Source organism: Carassius gibelio, chromosome A19 (assembly GCF_023724105.1).
Source record: "Carassius gibelio isolate Cgi1373 ecotype wild population from Czech Republic chromosome A19, carGib1.2-hapl.c, whole genome shotgun sequence".
Lineage (NCBI taxonomy): Eukaryota > Metazoa > Chordata > Actinopteri > Cypriniformes > Cyprinidae > Carassius > Carassius gibelio.
In genome coordinates, this window is record NC_068389.1 from 18,455,926 (window position 1) to 18,478,827 (window position 22,902).

Here is a 22,902-nt window from a genome sequence, read left to right on the forward strand (position 1 = left end):
AATAATTAAAAATTCCTGAAAAAATGTTTCCCAAAATTTTGTTTTAATGCAACACAAATGTCAAAACAATTCAAAATTAAATTACTTTAAATTGTAATAATTGTGAGCATGAGAGAATTATTTCAAAAACATTTTTAAAATCTTACTGACTTTTTGAATGATACTGTATTTTCATAAAACCCATTTACAGTATATTGCATCAGGAAAAGTAACAATAAATAAATAACAACAAACTGAAATAATTGTTTCCACAAATAACTTGCTTTAACGTTGGCACTTACTAACTTAATTTGTAAATAGCTTATTATTATTGGACACTAAACTATATGCATATTTTCTAACTATTAAAAGCAAGTGCTGTAAATAGAATAAAATAATCAAAATTTCTCATGATCTGGATTTTTATTCTTATTAGTTTTATTCTTATTAAATTATTTTCATCAAGCTCTCCCACCATACCTTGTCCAAACCATTGTCCTAAAATACCACCAATCCGAGAGCTGATGTAATCACGTTGTCATAGCATAATGTCCATCAGTTGAAACATGGTGTCATTACTACCCACATCAGGTTCATGTCATCTTTTATCAGTTCAACTACCAGAGGATCAATAGACTGAGCTAAACAATCTGTGAATTAATCAATAGCAAACAAGATATCGATCATCTTAAGATTCATTCCTCATCCAAGGTTCCTGTTTGAATGGGCAATGAATCAATATAGTGAACATTACTCAGTCATGATTAAGCAGTCAAAACATGGATTAAGACAGCCTTGTGTCTATGAACATACCCAAAAGATGATCGGAAATGAAAGAGGATTTTCCCTCCAGCCATGCTTTGCAGTGTATATCCTTCATTAATATATATACATCAACATACCCTACTGAAAAAAATAAAAGTGAATAAAGTATCTGAGACGAGACAGACTTGAGGGACTTTGATGCTTTCATTTATAAATTTTGATGTGCTACATAATCAATTTTATGTGCCAGACCTCAATCTGAGATGGCAGTAAAACTGTTGCCTCAGCCGTTGAGGGAGGTGGAGTAATTTCAACCCGTTCTCATCAGTCTGCGTATAAATAACACGACTTTACACTTTCTATTTGCGTGTAATGCATACGCCAAATGCCATTTCTGCGTGCATATGATACGCCAATCCTTCCCATTAATTTCGGTGGAGAGCAGATGCGTCCAAATAACACGCATCATCTTCAGCGGCAGTGACGTCACTAGCGAGGCTCGTTCAGTTCACCTGATGCGCGTACACCTTCAAACAGGTAAGCAAGGGTAAATATATTTTTTTATTCTTCTTTTTGTAATGATATCACGTGGTTAAGCGTATTGTTTTAATTATTTCAGTATTTCTGCATCACGTTAGACAGGGCCGTGTTTTTAAAGGGCATTTTTTGCTCCAATTATGGGTCAGTGGGCTGCTCAGCTAGCCTACCATTGTCATTAGCCTAAGCTAACCTGTACTGTTTATAGACCTGTTGCAGTTTTAAATACATTTATGATTTGACATATGGGTCTTCAGCTTTTAGACATGACTAATACAAGCACAACAAAGCACCCAACCCAATATCGCGTGATAATCGTGATCGTGTAAAAAGTCCACACATTTAGCATATTTTTACAATACTAGCCTAACTTTTGCTTGACCACGTCATGTGTAGCCAATACACACACAGTAACTACAGCATATTTACCATGCTTCTCCTACTGTAACCGTAGTTTTACTCTGGACTTTGTAACGCACATAACCACGACATTTACTATGGGTTTACCATAGTAAACATAGTTTTACTCTGGTATTTGTAGTTACTAACACACAATAACCACGACATTTACTATGGGTTTACCATAGTAACCATAGTTTTACTCTGGTATTTGTAGTTACTAACACACAATAACCACTACATTTACTATGGGTTTACCATAGTAACCATAGTTTTACTCTGGTATTTGTAGTTACTAACACACAATAACCACGACATTTACTATGGGTTTACCATAGTAACCATAGTTTTACTCTGGTATTTGTATTTACTAACACACAATAACCACGACATTTACTATGGGTTTACCATAGTAACCATAGTTTTACTCTGGTATTTGTATTTACCAAAACACAATAACCACGACATTTACTATGGGTTTATCATAGTAACCATAGTTTTACTCTGGTATTTGTATTTACTAACACACAATAACCGCGACATTTACTATGGGTTTACCATAGTAACCATAGTTTTACTCTGGTATTTGTATTTACTAACACACAATAACCACGACATTTACTATGGGTTTACCATAGTAACCATAGTTTTACTCTGGTATTTGTATTTACCAAAACACAATAACCACGACATTTACTATGGGTTTACCATAGTAACCATAGTTTTACTCTGGTATTTGTATTTACTAACACACAATAACCACGACATTTACTATGGGTTTACCATAGTAACCATAGTTTTACTCTGGTATTTGTATTTACTAACACACAATAACCACGACATTTACTATGGGTTTACCATAGTAACCATAGTTTTACTCTGGTATTTGTATTTACCAAAACACAATAACCACGACATTTACTATGGGTTTATCATAGTAACCATAGTTTTACTCTGGTATTTGTATTTACTAACACACAATAACCACGACATTTACTATGGGTTTACCATAGTAACCATAGTTTTACTCTGGTATTTGTATTTACCAACACACAATAACCACGACATTTACCATGGGTTTACCATAGTAACCATAGTTTTACTCTGGTATTTGTATTTACCAACACACAATAACCACGACATTTACTATGGGTTTATCATAGTAACCATAGTTTTACTCTGGTATTTGTAGTTACTAACACACAATAACCGCGACATTTACTATGGGTTTATCATAGTAACCATAGTTTTACTCTGGTATTTGTAGTTACTAACACACAATAACCACAACATTTACCATGGGTTTACCATAGTAACCATAGTTTTACTCTGGTATTTGTATTTACTAACACACAATAACCACGACATTTACTATGGGTTTACCATAGTAACCATAGTTTTACTCTGGTATTTGTATTTACCAACACACAATAACCACGACATTTACTATGGGTTTACCATAGTAACCATAGTTTTACTCTGGTATTTGTATTTACCAACACACAATAACCACGACATTTACTATGGGTTTACCATAGTAACCATAGTTTTACTCTGGTATTTGTAGTTACTAACACACAATAACCACGACATTTACTATGGGTTTACCATAGTAACCATAGTTTTACTCTGGTATTTGTATTTACTAACACACAATAACCACAACATTTACTATGGGTTTATCATAGTAACCATAGTTTTACTCTGGTATTTGTATTTACTAACACACAATAACCACGACATTTACTATGGGTTTACCATAGTAACCATAGTTTTACTCTGGTATTTGTATTTACCAACACACAATAACCACGACATTTACTATGGGTTTACCATAGTAACCATAGTTTTACTCTGGTATTTGTATTTACTAACACACAATAACCACGACATTTACTATGGGTTTACCATAGTAACCATAGTTTTACTCTGGTATTTGTAGTTACTAACACACAATAACCACGACATTTACCATGGGTTTACCATAGTAACCATAGTTTTACTCTGGTATTTGTAGTTACTAACACACAATAACCACGACATTTACCATGGGTTTACCATAGTAACCATAGTTTTACTCTGGTATTTGTATTTACCAACACACAATAACCACGACATTTACCATGGGTTTACCATAGTAACCATAGTTTTACTCTGGTATTTGTATTTACTAACACACAATAACCACGACATTTACTATGGGTTTATCATAGTAACCATAGTTTTACTCTGGTATTTGTAGTTACTAACACACAATAACCGCGACATTTACTATGGGTTTACCATAGTAACCATAGTTTTACTCTGGTATTTGTATTTACCAACACACAATAACCACGACATTTACTATGGGTTTACCATAGTAACCATAGTTTTACTCTGGTATTTGTATTTACTAACACACAATAACCACGACATTTACTATGGGTTTACCATAGTAACCATAGTTTTACTCTGGTATTTGTAGTTACTAACACACAATAACCACGACATTTACTATGGGTTTACCATAGTAACCATAGTTTTACTCTGGTATTTGTATTTACTAACACACAATAACCACAACATTTACCATGGGTTTACCATAGTAACCATAGTTTTACTCTGGTATTTGTAGTTACTAACACACAATAACCACGACATTTACCATGGGTTTACCATAGTAACCATAGTTTTACTCTGGTATTTGTAGTTACTAACACACAATAACCACGACATTTACCATGGGTTTACCATAGTAACCATAGTTTTACTCTGGTATTTGTAGTTACTAACACACAATAACCGCGACATTTACCATGGGTTTACCATAGTAACCATAGTTTTACTCTGGTATTTGTATTTACTAACACACAATAACCGCGACATTTACTATGGGTTTACCATAGTAACCATAGTTTTACTCTGGTATTTGTATTTACTAACACACAATAACCACGACATTTACCATGGGTTTACCATAGTAACCATAGTTTTACTCTGGTATTTGTATTTACTAACACACAATAACCACAACATTTACTATGGGTTTATCATAGTAACCATAGTTTTACTCTGGTATTTGTATTTACTAACACACAATAACCACAACATTTACTATGGGTTTACCATAGTAACCATAGTTTTACTCTGGTATTTGTATTTACTAACACACAATAACCACAACATTTACTATGGGTTTACCATAGTAACCATAGTTTTACTCTGGTATTTGTAGTTACTAACACACAATAACCACGACATTTACTATGGGTTTACCATAGTAACCATAGTTTTACTCTGGTATTTGTATTTACTAACACACAATAACCACAACATTTACCATGGGTTTACCATAGTAACCATAGTTTTACTCTGGTATTTGTAGTTACTAACACACAATAACCACGACATTTACTATGGGTTTACCATAGTAACCATAGTTTTACTCTGGTATTTGTATTTACTAACACACAATAACCACAACATTTACTATGGGTTTATCATAGTAACCATAGTTTTACTCTGGTATTTGTATTTACTAACACACAATAACCACGACATTTACTATGGGTTTACCATAGTAACCATAGTTTTACTCTGGTATTTGTAGTTACTAACACACAATAACCACAACATTTACTATGGGTTTACCATAGTAACCATAGTTTTACTCTGGTATTTGTATTTACTAACACACAATAACCACGACATTTACCATGGGTTTACCATAGTAACCATAGTTTTACTCTGGTATTTGTAGTTACTAACACACAATAACCACGACATTTACTATGGGTTTACCATAGTAACCATAGTTTTACTCTGGTATTTGTATTTACTAACACACAATAACCACAACATTTACTATGGGTTTATCATAGTAACCATAGTTTTACTCTGGTATTTGTAGTTACTAACACACAATAACCACAACATTTACCATGGGTTTACCATAGTAACCATAGTTTTACTCTGGTATTTGTATTTACCAACACACATAACCACGACATTTACTATGGGTTTACCATAGTAACCATAGTTTTACTCTGGTATTTGTATTTACCAACACACAATAACCACAACATTTACTATGGGTTTACCATAGTAACCATAGTTTTACTCTGGTATTTGTATTTACCAACACACATAACCACGACATTTACTATGGGTTTACCATAGTAACCATAGTTTTACTCTGGTATTTGTATTTACCAACACACAATAACCACGACATTTACTATGGGTTTACCATAGTAACCATAGTTTTACTCTGGTATTTGTAGTTACTAACACACAATAACCACGACATTTACTATGGGTTTACCATAGTAACCATAGTTTTACTCTGGTATTTGTAGTTACTAACACACAATAACCACGACATTTACCATGGGTTTACCATAGTAACCATAGTTTTACTCTGGTATTTGTAGTTACTAACACACAATAACCACGACATTTACTATGGGTTTACCATAGTAACCATAGTTTTACTCTGGTATTTGTATTTACCAACACACAATAACCACAACATTTACTATGGGTTTACCATAGTAACCATAGTTTTACTCTGGTATTTGTATTTACCAACACACAATAACCACAACATTTACTATGGGTTTACCATAGTAACCATAGTTTTACTCTGGTATTTGTAGTTACTAACACACAATAACCACGACATTTACCATGGGTTTACCATAGTAACCATAGTTTTACTCTGGTATTTGTAGTTACTAACACACAATAACCACAACATTTACCATGGGTTTACCATAGTAACCATAGTTTTACTCTGGTATTTGTAGTTACTAACACACAATAACCACGACATTTACTATGGGTTTACCATAGTAACCATAGTTTTACTCTGGTATTTGTAGTTACTAACACACAATAACCACAACATTTACCATGGGTTTATCATAGTAACCATAGTTTTACTCTGGTATTTGTAGTTACTAACACACAATAACCACGACATTTACTATGGGTTTACCATAGTAACCATAGTTTTACTCTGGTATTTGTAGTTACTAACACACAATAACCACAACATTTACCATGGGTTTACCATAGTAACCATAGTTTTACTCTGGTATTTGTATTTACTAACACACAATAACCACAACACTTACCAGGATTTTACCACAGTAACTGTTTTTACTCTACACTATTTGTAAAGCACAGTAACCACCAAGTTTGCCATGCCTTTAATATCTTTTTGTGATGTAATTGTAATTCAGTGTTTTTTCTGTCTTGCAGTTACGTCGGATTACATACTCCACAACAACCTGTAATCCAGCAGATCTTTAAAGAAGCCATCTCTTGTAAAATCTCTCTCTCTCTCTCTCTCTCTCTCTCTCTCTCTCGCTCTGCTAGAATTAACAGGGAACTTCAACTCCACGCTCCCAATGCTGATACTGAAGAAGCTGTCAAGGGGGCTGAACAAGTCCTTCAAAGGATCAACCCTTCACAGGTAATGTTGAAGACTCTTAGTTATAACTGATTTGCTTTAATGAACGCATCCTTATATTATGTGTTAATCAAATATTTTGGTCACAGATCATTTTAACACACTGTCTCAACATGTTTATATTTCAGGAAGGCCTGTCATGAGATTTGAATTTGACCATCTTGTGCATTTATGAAGAAGACCAAAAGCTGCAAAGGCAAACACTTCCAATGGTACGTCAGATACATTTTTCTCAGCATTTGATGTTTCTTAAATTTTGGTTCACTTAGCCCATCAGGAAGAACACTCAACAAAGAGCATGTTGTAGTAGTAATAATTCATCCAATAATCATATTATATTGCACAAGCGTACTTGTACAAAATTCTACAACTTTTACTCCTACTGCTGTTATTGGCCATTACCACAGCTCCCATCAGATTGTGCCCATTGTAAGAGTGTTTATATCATGAAGTTTAAATGAAGTCCATTGTATTCTTTATTAATCTTTACAAATTGGTGCCGCCTCTTCCTGTTTCAACAGTACATGATATCTGTCCACACCTCATAGTCTGCCTTTCTTTCTATGGTGATGTTACTGAACACATCTGTCTTAGAAGCAAGAGAATGGAAATCCTAGTTTAACTTTTCAAGTGCTACAAATCAGATCAATGAATTTGGGCAATCAGATCACTTAAAGTTGTTCACACAAAGACCAATAACTATAATGAGAAGTATTTTAGCATCCACACCAACAGACAATACTGTTCTCTTAAATCTCTTAAATGTTCCCCTCATTCTGTTAAATTTATACACAAAATTCTGCCTTTCTCTGCCTTTTTCACTTCATCTTCATGCTGTACTCCCTCACTCACACATTCTTTTATGCTCTGTTGTAAGGCAGAAACTGAGAGTTTGCATGATGGCATTTTCTCAGACGCTGAATCTGATGTGTACAGATGAACTCAGGAGCCTACTAGAGTTGCCAAGGAACTTGTGCTTGAAGTATATAATCATATCTGCTTTATTTATATTTTTAAACAACAATAATGATTAAACATGGGGTCAATAAATATTTTCTTGTTTTACAGCTGAAGACCAGAAACGCAAAGAAAATCAGTCAAACCAGTCCTAAAGAAATGAGGAATGAACATGGACTTCTTGTGCCCCAAAAGAAAAGACAGAAAGGTGAAAAGTTTCACATTTCAATTTGTATGTCTGAATTCAATGCAGTTATGTGTGGTACAACATTGATGTTGATCTCTCAAAAGACTTTTCAAGTCCGCAGTTATAGTTTTTCACATATACATCTTTTTTATAGCTCCTAAAATGAGCAACAATTGACTTAATATAGTATAAAAATACTATATATTGTTTATTGATTTACCATACCCTAAATACATGTTTTGGCCCTCCAGGACATCTAGACCAGGTGGAGTGTGAGGAGGACCGTCAGAGACTCCAGCCAGCCGAGCCATGGATTGCTCTCACTGTTACCATCAGGCAGACGTTATCACAGAACCTACACCAGCAGACAGTGAGACAAGTTCCTTTCACAGGCAATCAGACTGAACTGAACTCATACCAGTAAAACCATACACACCCCACCAACCTCATATGCCCTGCACTCTTATCAGTTATGCTGACTGGACTCAATATTATTATGCACCCTGACATTCTGTTTGCACTAATTCATTCCGTGCTTTACTGCAGAGATGTATGTGTACTGTGATTATTATTGTTTTCAATTCATGCTCTCTGTATAGCATAATTTTTAACATATATTGTTCTCTACCTGAATTGAGTCCCTTATATATGTGTGTTGCATATATATATATTCAGAATTTGTATTTCATATATATTCATGAATTAATTCATTTGTCATCCATACTGTCACGCTGCAGTCTGCACCCAAGACTTTCATCACCTGTATACTTGTGTTCATTGTATTGTGACAATAAAGATATTTGATTTAAATTAGTTACATGTCTTTTGTTCATCAGTTGTGCTGTAGGGTGCTGCATAACAACTGCAAAAAAAAATGTATGACATGGAAGATTATGATATGTCCAGGACATGGACAAGCAAGAAGAGGAAGAAAAGCAGGAGAGCTCTAAAAACTTGATGTGATTCTTTGGGGCTCAAGACATTTCACCATGCATGCATTTGCATAGTTTCATCTGATTAGAAAAACATGGTTTTAACATAACCCATTTTTAATATTGTTAAAAATTGTATATCATTTGTCTTAATACACTACTTTAGTTGTCTTTATGTTGTATCCTCCAGTAAAGTACTGCACATGGTGTTGGATAATAAAGTAGGGTGAATATTCTATATTAAGAATGGTGTTTGGTAAATACACCATTTAATTTTGTAAACAATAGATAAATGTGTTTTAATTAAGAAATGAACATTTGGTTACGTTAATGACATTCAGTTAGATGAAGGGCAGGCTGAAAGCTGCATTAGAAGATACTGCATGGACTATAATGCTGCAGGAATTTCATGTACAACTGAAGGTGATGGACAAGGGAAAGATCAACATGAATCCAGTACTGTATAATAAGCGAGATGAGCATGCACATTACTGATGTTTAGTACCCAAGGAGGACAAATATGAGGAGTATTTTACACAGAGACACAAATTAGCTCTTAATATTATGATTCTTTGCATTGCATGAATTGTATGGCTTTGCACTATAAACTACACACTCTCTGTACCTTGTCTTACTGAATGACACATTGACACATTTCAATACTGTATCGTTGCACCTGATGTAATTCAATATTTGGAGCCTATTCCAAATAGGCACTGATGTATATTTTTATGGTTCTAATCTTATTCTAAGATAAACATGACTTACAACTTACATATTGGCAATTTGTTGAAAAGAAAAACTTAAAAATTATGACCCAGCACAGTCTGTTGTCCATGATGAGAAAAGGTATGTGTATGTTTTACTGCCCTTCCATCTTCAAGGGCCCAGTAGAGTCCCCTAGAAGAGCAAAAAAATGTAAATTTCAAATGGCTGTAAATCAAAGTCTGATTATGGTGTCAAAGAAAAAATTGGCAGGACAACTACTTATGCTATGCTAATTAAATAATGTTGGACAGAGTTTTCAAACATATATGGAAAGGTGGTATAAAGGTGTTTAAAAAAGTGCACTTAGTAAAATATCGAATTTCAGCCTGCCTCTTAAATATGTCATTAATGTTTACACAATGAACATGTTTAGATTACCCTTTGTTAAAAAAGATTGCATTTTCCCATTTTTTTAATTATTAAACATTTGAAACTACATTACCCATAAGCCTCTGCCATTCTATCGTTTGAACGCGAGTAATATTAGCGCTGGTATTTGGAGTTTATTGGAGTTGTGCTTAGGGTTAGGGTTACGATTTCGGTAAAGAGGTAATTTCTCACGACATAGCAACACTGCATTGTTAACTGAAGGTGTTACTGACGTAATAATTACAGTCACACGGACTTTGCAACATTAAGCGGTTTATAATTTGGGTTAAAATATAGTCCAATCACAGCGAGTTCTGCGAGAGCCAAGGGAACGTCAAAGCCAATGGCAACCCAGTTGAGCAGAGGCGTCACACTAACTTGTACATATATGGTCATTTATGCCGGGAGCTTCCGGGTTCCTGTAGTGAATGGACAGAAGCTGCAGTTACCCTGATGCAGCAAGAAATACGTTGATTAAAGGTGTTTTTTTGTTTTGTGTTTTAACGAAGGTATAATGATTCCCATTGTATTGAATAGGCTACATTGTTTACACTAATATTAGTGTACAGTACTTAAACTCAAAAGTTTGCATATACTGTGTGAAAAATAAATGTCAAAATATTTCATTTGCTTAAAAAAAACACCTCTGAAGATTATTTAAACACAATATTTTTCTACTACTCAATTTTCCTTCTGTAATATTTACAATGTATTTATAGTGTATTAAAGGTAAACGATTTATCACATCTACGTTTCATGGAAATGGACCCTAAAAACTTGCCATTCTTAGATCCACCAGTTGAACTATAGGAATAGAAAACAAACAAACAAACATCATGACATCAATCACTCATTGTCTAGTCATTTTACAGTGTTTATTGATATGTCAAACTTTTCGCAGATAAACATAGTGCCCAGAACAGTCTCTCTCCAGTTTATTCCACTATGAAAAAAAAGAAAAGTTGATAAAAAAAAAAAAAAAAAATGCATAGAGGTAACTAAGTGAAAACAAACAAACAAAATTGCAACAGAAACTCCCTTCAAAAAACATAAGTTTAATATTCAAAAATAAAAAGGGAATTTGTTTACAGAAATCCTGACAAAAGATGCCAAAGAATAATCAAGGCTACAGTTGAAAATATATTGTTTTCTTCCCTTTATCAACCAAATAGGCAAAAATGATTAAGAACAATGCTCCAATATTTTACAATTATCACCCTTTAAAAACATATATCCTGTAATCATTGTTTGCTTCTATTGTGAATAAATGCAAAACAAATAAATGGTTAATAATAATAATAATTATTATTATGTGTATATATATATATATATATATATATATATATATATATATATATATATATATATATATATATATACAGGAGTGCTTATAGTAGAGATTGGAGTGATGAATGTAGAGGAAAAATGAATACAAGCAGAAATGCTAAGACTGGAGGTTGGCAGTAAAGGACTGAGAGCAGATGTGTCACACAAGAGAGGAAGATCTGGAAGCTTTTGAATGGGCTGATATTGTGAAGAGCTGATGAAGAATGATTAAGTAATCTGTGAGAAATCCTGCAAGAAGAAACAAAGATAATTTATCACATTATGAACAACAAAAACACTGACAACAACAAATGGCAGAATACAACATACTGTAACTGCAGTGTGCATAGCAGTAATTGTACAGTATTGTCTGTTGGTGTGGATGCTAAAATACTTCTCATTATAGTTATTGGTCTTTGTGTGAACAACTTTAAGTGATCTGATTGCCCAAATTCATTGATCTGATTTGTAGCACTTGAAAAGTTAAACTAGGATTTCCATTCTCTTGCTTCTAAGACAGATGTGTTCAGTAACATCACCATAGAAAGAAAGGCAGACTATGAGGTGTGGACAGATATCATGTACTGTTGAAACAGGAAGAGGCGGCACCAATTTGTAAAGATTAATAAAGAATACAATGGACTTCATTTAAACTTCATGATATAAACACTCTTACAATGGGCACAATCTGATGGGAGCTGTGGTAATGGCCAATAACAGCAGTAGGAGTAAAAGTTGTAGAATTTTGTACAAGTACGCTTGTGCAATATAATATGATTATTGGATGAATTATTACTACTACAACATGCTCTTTGTTGAGTGTTCTTCCTGATGGGCTAAGTGAACCAAAATTTAAGAAACATCAAATGCTGAGAAAAATGTATCTGACGTACCATTGGAAGTGTTTGCCTTTGCAGCTTTTGGTCTTCTTCATAAATGCACAAGATGGTCAAATTCAAATCTCATGACAGGCCTTCCTGAAATATAAACATGTTGAGACAGTGTGTTAAAATGATCTGTGACCAAAATATTTGATTAACACATAATATAAGGATGCGTTCATTAAAGCAAATCAGTTATAACTAAGAGTCTTCAACATTACCTGTGAAGGGTTGATCCTTTGAAGGACTTGTTCAGCCCCCTTGACAGCTTCTTCAGTATCAGCATTGGGAGCGTGGAGTTGAAGTTCCCTGTTAATTCTAGCAGAGCGAGAGAGAGAGAGAGAGAGAGAGAGAGAGAGAGAGAGAGATTTTACAAGAGATGGCTTCTTTAAAGATCTGCTGGATTACAGGTTGTTGTGGAGTATGTAATCCGACGTAACTGCAAGACAGAAAAAACACTGAATTACAATTACATCACAAAAAGATATTAAAGGCATGGCAAACTTGGTGGTTACTGTGCTTTACAAATAGTGTAGAGTAAAAACAGTTACTGTGGTAAAATCCTGGTAAGTGTTGTGGTTATTGTGTGTTAGTAAATACAAATACCAGAGTAAAACTATGGTTACTATGGTAAACCCATAGTAAATGTCGTGGTTATTGTGTGTTAGTAACTACAAATACCAGAGTAAAACTATGGTTACTATGGTAAACCCATAGTAAATGTCGTGGTTATTGTGTGTTAGTAAATACAAATACCAGAGTAAAACTATGGTTACTATGGTAAACCCATAGTAAATGTCGTGGTTATTGTGTGTTAGTAACTACAAATACCAGAGTAAAACTATGGTTACTATGATAAACCCATAGTAAATGTTGTGGTTATTGTGTGTTAGTAACTACAAATACCAGAGTAAAACTATGGTTACTATGGTAAACCCATAGTAAATGTCGTGGTTATTGTGTGTTAGTAACTACAAATACCAGAGTAAAACTATGGTTACTATGGTAAACCCATAGTAAATGTCGTGGTTATTGTGTGTTAGTAACTACAAATACCAGAGTAAAACTATGGTTACTATGGTAAACCCATAGTAAATGTCGTGGTTATTGTGTGTTAGTAACTACAAATACCAGAGTAAAACTATGGTTACTATGGTAAACCCATGGTAAATGTCGCGGTTATTGTGTGTTAGTAAATACAAATACCAGAGTAAAACTATGGTTACTATGATAAACCCATAGTAAATGTCGCGGTTATTGTGTGTTAGTAAATACAAATACCAGAGTAAAACTATGGTTACTATGATAAACCCATAGTAAATGTCGTGGTTATTGTGTGTTAGTAACTACAAATACCAGAGTAAAACTATGGTTACTATGATAAACCCATAGTAAATGTCGTGGTTATTGTGTGTTAGTAACTACAAATACCAGAGTAAAACTATGGTTACTATGGTAAACCCATAGTAAATGTCGTGGTTATTGTGTGTTAGTAACTACAAATACCAGAGTAAAACTATGGTTACTATGGTAAACCCATGGTAAATGTCGCGGTTATTGTGTGTTAGTAAATACAAATACCAGAGTAAAACTATGGTTACTATGATAAACCCATAGTAAATGTCGCGGTTATTGTGTGTTAGTAAATACAAATACCAGAGTAAAACTATGGTTACTATGGTAAACCCATGGTAAATGTCGTGGTTATTGTGTGTTAGTAAATACGAATACCAGAGTAAAACTATGGTTACTATGATAAACCCATAGTAAATGTCGCGGTTATTGTGTGTTAGTAAATACAAATACCAGAGTAAAACTATGGTTACTATGGTAAACCCATGGTAAATGTCGTGGTTATTGTGTGTTAGTAAATACGAATACCAGAGTAAAACTATGGTTACTATGGTAAACCCATAGTAAATGTCGCGGTTATTGTGTGTTAGTAAATACAAATACCAGAGTAAAACTATGGTTACTATGATAAACCCATAGTAAATGTCGTGGTTATTGTGTGTTAGTAAATACAAATACCAGAGTAAAACTATGGTTACTATGGTAAACCCATGGTAAATGTCGTGGTTATTGTGTGTTAGTAAATACGAATACCAGAGTAAAACTATGGTTACTATGATAAACCCATAGTAAATGTCGTGGTTATTGTGTGTTGGTAAATACAAATACCAGAGTAAAACTATGGTTACTATGGTAAACCCATAGTAAATGTCGCGGTTATTGTGTGTTAGTAACTACAAATACCAGAGTAAAACTATGGTTACTATGGTAAACCCATAGTAAATGTCGTGGTTATTGTGTGTTAGTAAATACAAATACCAGAGTAAAACTATGGTTACTATGGTAAACCCATAGTAAATGTCGCGGTTATTGTGTGTTAGTAACTACAAATACCAGAGTAAAACTATGGTTACTATGGTAAACCCATGGTAAATGTTGCGGTTATTGTGTGTTAGTAACTACAAATACCAGAGTAAAACTATGGTTACTATGGTAAACCCATAGTAAATGTTGCGGTTATTGTGTGTTAGTAAATACAAATACCAGAGTAAAACTATGGTTACTATGATAAACCCATGGTAAATGTCGTGGTTATTGTGTGTTAGTAACTACAAATACCAGAGTAAAACTATGGTTACTATGGTAAACCCATAGTAAATGTCGTGGTTATTGTGTGTTAGTAACTACAAATACCAGAGTAAAACTATGGTTACTATGGTAAACCCATAGTAAATGTCGTGGTTATTGTGTGTTAGTAAATACAAATACCAGAGTAAAACTATGGTTACTATGGTAAACCCATGGTAAATGTCGTGGTTATTGTGTGTTAGTAAATACAAATACCAGAGTAAAACTATGGTTACTATGATAAACCCATAGTAAATGTCGTGGTTATTGTGTGTTGGTAAATACAAATACCAGAGTAAAACTATGGTTACTATGGTAAACCCATAGTAAATGTCGTGGTTATTGTGTGTTAGTAAATACAAATACCAGAGTAAAACTATGGTTACTATGGTAAACCCATAGTAAATGTTGTGGTTATTGTGTGTTAGTAAATACAAATACCAGAGTAAAACTATGGTTACTATGATAAACCCATAGTAAATGTCGTGGTTATTGTGTGTTGGTAAATACAAATACCAGAGTAAAACTATGGTTACTATGGTAAACCCATGGTAAATGTTGTGGTTATTGTGTGTTGGTAACTACAAATACCAGAGTAAAACTATGGTTACTATGGTAAACCCATAGTAAATGTTGTGGTTATTGTGTGTTGGTAACTACAAATACCAGAGTAAAACTATGGTTACTATGGTAAACCCATAGTAAATGTCGTGGTTATTGTGTGTTAGTAACTACAAATACCAGAGTAAAACTATGGTTACTATGGTAAACCCATGGTAAATGTCGTGGTTATTGTGTGTTAGTAACTACAAATACCAGAGTAAAACTATGGTTACTATGGTAAACCCATGGTAAATGTCGTGGTTATTGTGTGTTAGTAACTACAAATACCAGAGTAAAACTATGGTTACTATGGTAAACCCATAGTAAATGTCGTGGTTATTGTGTGTTAGTAACTACAAATACCAGAGTAAAACTATGGTTACTATGGTAAACCCATAGTAAATGTTGTGGTTATTGTGTGTTGGTAACTACAAATACCAGAGTAAAACTATGGTTACTATGGTAAACCCATAGTAAATGTTGTGGTTATTGTGTGTTGGTAACTACAAATACCAGAGTAAAACTATGGTTACTATGGTAAACCCATAGTAAATGTCGTGGTTATTGTGTGTTAGTAACTACAAATACCAGAGTAAAACTATGGTTACTATGGTAAACCCATAGTAAATGTCGTGGTTATTGTGTGTTGGTAACTACAAATACCAGAGTAAAACTATGGTTACTATGGTAAACCCATAGTAAATGTTGTGGTTATTGTGTGTTGGTAACTACAAATACCAGAGTAAAACTATGGTTACTATGATAAACCCATGGTAAATGTCGTGGTTATTGTGTGTTGGTAAATACAAATACCAGAGTAAAACTATGGTTACTATGGTAAACCCATGGTAAATGTTGTGGTTATTGTGTGTTGGTAACTACAAATACCAGAGTAAAACTATGGTTACTATGGTAAACCCATAGTAAATGTCGTGGTTATTGTGTGTTAGTAACTACAAATACCAGAGTAAAACTATGGTTACTATGGTAAACCCATGGTAAATGTCGTGGTTATTGTGTGTTAGTAACTACAAATACCAGAGTAAAACTATGGTTACTATGGTAAACCCATGGTAAATGTCGTGGTTATTGTGTGTTAGTAACTACAAATACCAGAGTAAAACTATGGTTACTATGGTAAACCCATGGTAAATGTCGTGGTTATTGTGTGTTAGTAACTACAAATACCAGAGTAAAACTATGGTTACTATGGTAAACCCATAGTAAATGTCGTGGTTATTGTGTGTTAGTAACTACAAATACCAGAGTAAAACTATGGTTACTATGGTAAACCCATAGTAAATGTTGTGGTTATTGTGTGTTAGTAACTACAAATACCAGAGTAAAACTATGGTTACTATGGTAAACCCATAGTAAATGTCGTGGTTATTGTGTGTTAGTAACTACAAATACCAGAGTAAAACTATGGTTACTATGGTAAACCCATGGTAAATGTCGTGGTTATTGTGTGTTGGTAAATACAAATACCAGAGTAAAACTATGGTTACTATGATAAACCCATGGTAAATGTCGTGGTTATTGTGTGTTGGTAACTACAAATACCAGAGTAAAACTATGGTTACTATGGTAAACCCATGGTAAATGTCGTGGTTATTGTGTGTTGGTAAATACAAATACCAGAGTAAAACTATGGTTACTATGGTAAACCCATGGTAAATGTCGTGGTTATTGTGTGTTAGTAACTACAAATACCAGAGTAAAACTATGGTTACTATGGTAAACCCATGGTAAATGTCGCGGTTATTGTGTGTTAGTAACTACAAATACCAGAGTAAAACTATGGTTACTATGGTAAACCCATAGTAAATGTCGCGGTTATTGTGTGTTAGTAACTACAAATACCAGAGTAAAACTATGGTTACTATGGTAAACCCATAGTAAATGTCGCGGTTATTGTGTGTTAGTAACTACAAATACCAGAGTAAAACTATGGTTACTATGATAAACCCATAGTAAATGTCGCGGTTATTGTGTGTTAGTAACTACAAATACCAGAGTAAAACTATGGTTACTATGATAAACCCATAGTAAATGTTGCGGTTATTGTGTGTTAGTAAATACAAATACCAGAGTAAAACTATGGTTACTATGGTAAACCCATAGTAAATGTCGTGGTTATTGTGTGTTGGTAAATACAAATACCAGAGTAAAACTATGGTTACTATGGTAAACCCATAGTAAATGTCGTGGTTATTGTGTGTTGGTAAATACAAATACCAGAGTAAAACTATGGTTACTATGATAAACCCATAGTAAATGTCGTGGTTATTGTGTGTTGGTAACTACAAATACCAGAGTAAAACTATGTTTACTATGGTAAACCCATGGTAAATGTCGTGGTTATTGTGTGTTGGTAAATACAAATACCAGAGTAAAACTATGGTTACTATGGTAAACCCATGGTAAATGTCGTGGTTATTGTGTGTTGGTAAATACAAATACCAGAGTAAAACTATGGTTACTATGGTAAACCCATAGTAAATGTCGTGGTTATTGTGTGTTGGTAAATACAAATACCAGAGTAAAACTATGGTTACTATGGTAAACCCATGGTAAATGTCGTGGTTATTGTGTGTTGGTAAATACAAATACCAGAGTAAAACTATGGTTACTATGGTAAACCCATGGTAAATGTCGCGGTTATTGTGTGTTAGTAACTACAAATACCAGAGTAAAACTATGGTTACTATGATAAACCCATAGTAAATGTCGTGGTTATTGTGTGTTAGTAACTACAAATACCAGAGTAAAACTATGGTTACTATGGTAAACCCATAGTAAATGTCGCGGTTATTGTGTGTTAGTAAATACAAATACCAGAGTAAAACTATGGTTACTATGGTAAACCCATAGTAAATGTTGTGGTTATTGTGTGTTGGTAAATACAAATACCAGAGTAAAACTATGGTTACTATGGTAAACCCATAGTAAATGTCGTGGTTATGTGCGTTACAAAGTCCAGAGTAAAACTACGGTTACAGTAGGAGAAGCATGGTAAATATGCTGTAGTTACTGTGTGTGTATTGGCTACACATGACGTGGTCAAGCAAAAGTTAGGCTAGTATTGTAAAAATATGCTAAATGGGTGGACTTTTTACACGATCACGATTATCACGCGATATTGGGTTGGGTGCTTTGTTGTGCTTGTATTAGTCATGTCTAAAAGCTGAAGACCCATATGTCACATCATAAATTTATTTAAAACTGCAACAGGTCTATAAACAGTACAGGTTAGCTTAGGCTAATGACAATGGTAGGCTAGCTGAGCAGCCCACTGACCCATAATTGGAGCAAAAAATGCCCTTTAAAAACACGGCCCTGTCTAACGTGATGCAGAAATACTGAAATAATTAAAACAATACGCTTAACCACGTGATATCATTACAAAAAGAAGAATAAAAAAATATATTTACCCTTGCTTACCTGTTTGAAGGTGTACGCGCATCAGGTGAACTGAACGAGCCTCGCTAGTGACGTCACTGCCGCTGAAGATGATGCGTGTTATTTGGACGCATCTGCTCTCCACCGAAATTAATGGGAAGGATTGGCGTATCATATGCACGCAGAAATGGCATTTGGCGTATGCATTACACGCAAATAGAAAGTGTAAAGTCGTGTTATTTATACGCAGACTGATGAGAACGGGTTGAGTAATTTATATATCATTTGTAGATTTTGATGGCAAAAGCTTTGGGATTCATTTTCTTTCACGTAAGTAAACATGCACAGCTCTTTTTTTTTTTCACATCTTGCATCTATTTTGGTTCTCAAACACTCAAAGAGTTTGAAAAATGTTCTTGAGCAGCTAAAATGTTTTTACAAATGACACTTTATCCACAACACCATAAGTGGGTTTTATCCACATAAACATACTGTTAAGACCCTGCTTCGGCATTTAAGAACAAAACACTCTCAGAGCTCGCAAAAGGCCATTTCACTACCAAACAGACACAAATGGTTAGGTTTTCCCTTTTATTTTTTAAAGAAATGTGTAGCTATATATTTACTCTCTTCAGTCTTGAAAATAACATTGCACGAGGTTTGCAATGTAAACACACACACACACATACATATATATATATATATATGCGTGTAAAATGTTTTATAAGAAAATTCTATTTCTGCTTCAGAATTTCATGTTTAATGAAATGTGTTTCTTGACAGCTTAGTAATTATTTGTTAAATTTACCAGCAATTTACTTCCAAGCATAAAAAAAGACATTTATAATGAAAAGGAACAAATGAACCAGTCCAGGTTATTTTGGTTGTTTAGAAAACAGAATACTATATTGCTATAACGGTTGGACATTGAAATATGTTAGTGTCTCCAATAGGCATTTTAACTAACTTAACTACTATATCAAGACACACTTGGTCAGCAGGATCAAAGTATGTTTGTTGATCAGCTAAACCAGCACCGAACAAGAACTAACCATCTTAGAATTGCTTGGAAATTCCTTTTTTTTTTTCTCTCTCTCTCTCCTTGACAAAGTTAGACACACGTTTAAAAGGAACTTGGGGGGGAAAGTGCAACGAAAGTAGTCAATGGCTTTAACAGCGCTGCACTACAAAGTTTCAAAGTAGGCCAGAAGAGTAAAAGCTGCTTTTCAGGTCATAGATAAATAAAATATGATATGAATGATTTAATATTAAAAAATATATTTACTGTACTTCACAAAGCTGATTAAAATATACAACAAACACTCTGACTTGTAAAATACAATATGCACTTTTCTTACTACTTTACTGAAAGTAGTAAGATACGCAGATAGTTTTATACCTCATTTTAAAATATCAAAGGTTATTCATCCATCCATCCATCAAACATTGTTCAAGCTGCTTTGAATTGTAAAGTGCACGGTTTTGTTATATTTACAGATAAAAAATAATTTCATCCTTTGAGCTAAATGGCTGCTTTTCATCTTCTAATGTATATGTATGTTTGAGAGATGACACTGATGAATGGTTTAGCAGAGCATTTGTAACTCACAGGAGCACATGGCTTTCGGACGGAGTGAGACTGGGGCCTCTTCAGAGGAAACTCCAAGAAAGGTTCACAAACTGTCATTAACTTCATCCATCTCTGCCCATTCGCTGCGACCCACCACTGCAAGCAGTCAAGACAACAATGTCAATGTGGCTTTCCCATAAAATGACATAAAACAGAGGAAAAGCAAAAGAAAGCGAGGGAGAGAGCGGGAGGGAGAAAGAAGAGAGAAAAAAGATATAGCAGGCCTCAAATTACAGGCCCAGAGCAAAACTGATTGTGTTCAGATCTAAAGGGAGCTTGAGGCCAAACTGCATCTTTAACTTATTATGTATCCAAGAGGAAAACCACATCTCAGAATGCCAGTGTTGGGCTCTGACATTTGCTTCTGTCTTTATTTACATTCTAGGTTTGACGAAGAAGAAGAATAAGAAAAAAATAAGAAATCTTTTGCTGGCAATCCAGTTTCCCGCACTACAGTTTAACTGTAGGACAAGGAATCAAGAAATCAATAACAACAATACACAAAACAACATTTTTATACTCTGTTGCATTTTCTTTGAGCACAGCAACTGATTAAGTTTTTCATATCTTGATCAATACAGTGCTCTCTGGAAAATGTATCTCAAATTCAAGCACTACTTCAGAGGCGTTTCGTGAGCTTTAAAGTAAAACTGTTGCAATTGAAACAACGTAATGCAAATTTATTTGTACATTTAAATAAACTTTTTTGTAAGGAAATTAATTTATTTAGTCTAATTTGATTTGATTTTACATACTTATTTTATTAATTACATAACTGGTTCATTTTGTATGTCTTAATACAGTGGGCTGTAGATATTTCATTTATTTTATTTGCATAACTGATGTTTTTTTTTTTTTTTTTTACTCTTAATTCTTGATCAACATAGCAGGCTCGAATCCAAGCACAACTTCAGATGCTTTTAAGAGCTTGAAAAGAAATGAAATAAATGTTATTCAGTCAACGTAACCTAAATACTTAAATTGATAGATTAAAAAAAAAAAAAAAAAACTTGTAAAGTTGTAAATAAATACATGTATTTAATTGTATTTTATTTACACAACTGATAAAAAAAAATTCATGTTTTGAACAATACAACAAGCTGTAGATAACGTGTCTCAATTCCAAGCGCAACTTCAGAGATTTCTGAGAGCTCAAAACCAAAATGGTTAGTATTCAGCCAGTGTAACTTAAAACTATGACATTTCCCTCTCCAAAATAATCCAATTTTCGAGCATTCTCTTCTCATAAGGGTTAATAGGTCCCGCTTGGATGTAATTGCAAGGCAACGGCGATCCACTTAGATGCAGAGAGAGTACATTGGGCAAGAGAGTGCTGGCCGTTATTTGATTACAGCTTTCAAATATGAATTAAGCCCATTTACCTATTCACCACCTAATGGGGGAGAGCTCACGGCTTCATTCAAAGCTAAACAAAGAGTGCTGCCGAGTTCATCCTCTTGTGTAATGACTTCCTCAGAGCAGACACACTCGACGAACCTCTGAGAGAGTCATTTAACCTCACGAGTCAACTGAATCCATCCTGCCTAGTCAAACCTGCAATCATTGTATGCATATAACCAAAATGATTGTGAATGTATATTGCATCACCTGCAGTGATATTATTTCGGTAACCAGACAAAACGGTCTCCTTTTTGTAATCTCGCTAATGTGGGCTCTAACCATAAATGAGGCGGGAGAGCACTCGCTGAAGCTCATGAGGTAATTTTGACTCCTGAATAGCACAGAAAGAGATTTGTTCCTTCTTTTGTGGCTATACACTTTCCAACACAGCTACCCTGAGTAGAGATGGATTAACCCACGCGTTGGAAAGTGTGAAGTCATTAGGAAATGCCCAATTTTCTCTGCTAATGAGTGGAGGAGTAAAACCCAGTGGTTCTGAGCTCACACAAGGGCTCGCTGTCTCTCCGACTCGGCTGCTTGTGCCAAACAAAATAGCCTTGCTTTCTGAGGTGAGACACGCTGAGCGCCCTCAGGTCCGTCCCACAGACTCATTTGGAGGGGAGAGTGTAATTGTGTCAGAATTTGTAGGCCTCCTATTATGCAAATTG

The 22,902-nt window shown here is 34.3% G+C and overlaps 2 long non-coding RNA genes across 9 annotated transcripts; one reads left to right on the forward strand and one right to left on the reverse strand.

The window, feature by feature from the left end:
* The first annotated feature begins 1,142 nt into the window (after positions 1-1,142).
* On the forward strand, positions 1,143-9,092 carry LOC127935041 (uncharacterized). 5 transcript variants are annotated; one of them, XR_008147954.1, is made up of 6 exons: positions 1,143-1,281; positions 6,928-7,141; positions 7,267-7,350; positions 8,016-8,120; positions 8,207-8,303; positions 8,534-9,092. It is a non-coding gene; the product is annotated as an uncharacterized LOC127935041 (long non-coding RNA). The 5 variants fall into 5 exon arrangements; XR_008147955.1 differs by having other exon boundaries at positions 1,170-1,291; XR_008147956.1 differs by having other exon boundaries at positions 1,236-1,291; positions 7,045-7,141.
* Positions 9,093-11,705: 2,613 nt separating this feature from the next.
* LOC127935082 (uncharacterized) lies at positions 11,706-19,401 on the reverse strand. Of its 4 annotated transcripts, none has more exons than XR_008147969.1 (4): positions 19,246-19,401; positions 12,780-12,997; positions 12,571-12,654; positions 11,706-11,926 (listed from the first exon to the last, which is right to left on the reverse strand). It is a non-coding gene; the product is annotated as an uncharacterized LOC127935082 (long non-coding RNA). The 4 variants fall into 4 exon arrangements; XR_008147970.1 differs by having other exon boundaries at positions 19,236-19,363; XR_008147971.1 differs by having other exon boundaries at positions 11,708-11,926; positions 12,780-12,876; positions 19,246-19,284.
* Between the last annotated feature and the right edge of the window lie 3,501 nt (positions 19,402-22,902).